Source organism: Tupaia chinensis, unplaced genomic scaffold (genome assembly GCF_000334495.1).
Source record: "Tupaia chinensis unplaced genomic scaffold, TupChi_1.0 Scaffold000644_1, whole genome shotgun sequence".
NCBI classification, from domain to species: domain Eukaryota; kingdom Metazoa; phylum Chordata; class Mammalia; order Scandentia; family Tupaiidae; genus Tupaia; species Tupaia belangeri.
Window position 1 is genome coordinate 1030427 of NW_006160165.1, and position 3009 is coordinate 1033435.

At 36.1% G+C, this 3009-nt stretch overlaps 1 pseudogene; it reads right to left on the bottom strand.

Moving 5' to 3' along the window:
* Positions 1–920: 920 nt before the first annotated feature.
* LOC102476962 (uncharacterized protein C9orf85 homolog pseudogene) lies at positions 921–1532 on the bottom strand (annotated as a pseudogene).
* Between the last annotated feature and the right edge of the window lie 1477 nt (positions 1533–3009).

Sequence of the window (3009 nt, forward strand, 5' to 3'; positions counted from 1 at the left end):
CTTGTGATGAAGGAAAAATGGAGAGAAACTTCAGGCACCAGAAGTTTCTTCATCTGGGTGTATATGCACACCTTTCCTTCATAATTATTTATTCAAGTATTCACGTCAACTCTACTTTGTCTGTGTATTTCACAAGAGAAAAGAGGCAAAAGCTATATGATGACTTACATAAAAATATTTCCATGAAAAGCTGCTATATATTAGTAATAAAAAGTGAACTTTTTACTTCTTTAACATGTAAACATAATTGAAGGGGCTTCTGTAAGATGGGTAATTTGCTCTCAGAAGTTACCAAGGACCAATTTTTAAGGGCAGCAATATAATAAAGTCATCTTATTATATTAATTCCAAGTCTTATTTGTTATCTGGAAATATGCTCTTTAAAACAATTCTTATGAACTGTAATATGATACTATAATACTCATTTTGGAAGATATTCCAGAATATAGAACTTAAAAATATTTACAAGAGGGAACCAGCAGTTAGCGTAATGGCTATGTCGCTGGACTCCCACGTAGTCGACCGCGGTTCACGTCCCGGACCCAGTGGCTTAAAACTCACACCGGGTGCGTGTGCGTGCGTGCCCAAGATCCCAAGAGGAGAATGGAGGAGAAGGGATTGTGGCGTGACCATCCCCTCTGAAGGGCGATTTCTCGCTTTCTGTCTGTCTGGCGAGTGCACGTGCCCTATAGCAAAAATCTCTCTCAAAAAAAAAAAATGTTTACAAGAAAACTCTGGATGAATTTTTTATAATTACACAAATATACACAATTTGTATACTGTTCGCAAATCATGCCTATTTCTATAGCTTTTTCTGATTTCCTCATGTCACAGTATCCTTTGTGAAACCCTCAAAGACAAACGTTGGTCAGAATTTCATGTTCCCAAGCGAACTTTTTAATATAGTTACATTGACCCACTCAATTATCATTGTCTGTGTCATCTAAATCAATATCAAAATCTAAATCGTCATCACTTTCTTCATTTCTCCTGCACCTTTTTCTACAGTTGGAACTTAGATTATTTTCAGTATTTTCTGTCTTCTCTGCTTCTTTATTAATTGGAATAACAATGTCTTTTTTCTGTCCACATTCTGCACAGACCCGGAGTTCACCAGCGCATGGTCTACACATTATACAGTAAGAGTCTTTTGTTGTCTTTTGTAAGCATTTAACAAATTGTTTCAGGTTTTGATAGTGGCTTGTATTTGCTGTATTTTAAACACTATCAAAGAAATTCACAGCACTGATAAACTTTCTCGTGAAGTTTTGCATTAATTTTCTTGGTCTGAACACTTTTATCTAACTTGACATTTTGAAACTAAATGAGTCCCGGTGCTTTTGAGGTCTAGAATGAGCCACGTTGTCTTTCTGGGAGCTCATTGCCAAACCACAACTGCCTCATACGATATGCAGGGCAAAAGATGCAGATTTTCTTTTTTTAAAAGATTTACTTTTTTATTGAAAGTGAAACTTGTCCTTTTCCCATTTTCCTCCGTGATAACTGTGAAGCATGGAGACTGGTGAGAAGAAGACAGGAGGGAACTTCCTATGAAGAAGAAAAAGTTGTGTCTTGACTGGGTATTGGTTAAAAGGATAAATATATTTACGCAAAGTCATCAAATCACATATTTAATACTTTTGCATTTCACTTTATGTAATTAATGCATCAATTTAAACAGAAAGACTAAATACATACGTCCAATAGTAATGGGTACACTTTATTGTTAGTCCTGATTTAATTAAAAAAAAAAAACCAGCAACAACAACTGGGACCAGCAGTTAGCGCAATGGCTATGTCGCTGGACTCCCACATAGTCCACCGCGGTTCGAGTCCCGGCCCCAGTGGCTTAAACTCCCACCAGGGGCGTGTGCGTGTGTGCCCAAGATCCCGAGAGGAGAATGGAGGAGAAGAAATTGCGGCGTGGCCATTCCCCCTGGGGGGTGATTTCTCACTTTCTGTCTCTCTATCTCTGTCTGGCGAGCGCACGCACCCTATAGCAAAAACCTCTCAAAAAAAAAAAAGAAGAAAAAAAAAACCCTAAAATTTGGTATATAAGAAAAGTAGAAATGAAAAACTCTTAGATATTAGATGAAATTTTTCATATTAGACGATACTAAGAAAATTTTGTCTGTTTTGCCTGTGCATTAGCATTTTGAATTTTATTTTATTTTTTATAGTTGTTAATTTTCAGAGAAACATTTTTAATATTTATTGGTAAAATGACCTAATGTCTGGGATTGGCTAGTAACCTGTGTGAGGAAAGTTAGCAGTGGATGGGAGTGTGAAACACCAGGTTGTTCAAGAGTTGGATATCCTGAAGTTTAGCGTACTAGTCTGTCTTTCTAGAATTCTCTATAATAAAAACATACAAAAGATAAAACAAATGTGAAATCTTTTGCTTTTGTTCATAACTTTTTTCTGACTAAAAATTCTTTCCACTCACTCTCATTTAAAGTTTCACTATTTTCTTTGGCTTTGCATTATTGCATCTCAAACATCACTTCTTCATACATCATTTCTTCTGGTATGTCCTCATTCTTTCCCAAGCACAATTAGCATCCGCGTCCTAATAGTTATTTTGCATCAATAAGACCATGTTCTCCTTCAACTGAGTACTTTCCTGAAAGTGAGAGAAACAACAACACCAAGGGGGTTTGTGAATCTGAAAAAAAAGTTAAGTGATTCTTAACATTAAGGAACCCCTACACGCATCACCAAAAAAACCTTCTCTTAATAAATATCAAGTATCATTGATAAGTTGGATTTCAATAACATTTTAAAATAATCCACAAGATTCATAGTTATCTGGTAATCATAACAGTTCAATAATTAAAGCACCCACTTTATAGAACAGATGTACACATGGACACTCACACACTCAGACACCCACACAGTGGTTAATACAAGTCTGTAGTGTCAATGGTGGGGTTACACAAAGCCTTCGAAGGCTTCTTCATATCCTGTGTCTATGTCACAACTATTATTCATTATTTTTAAGATCAGAGA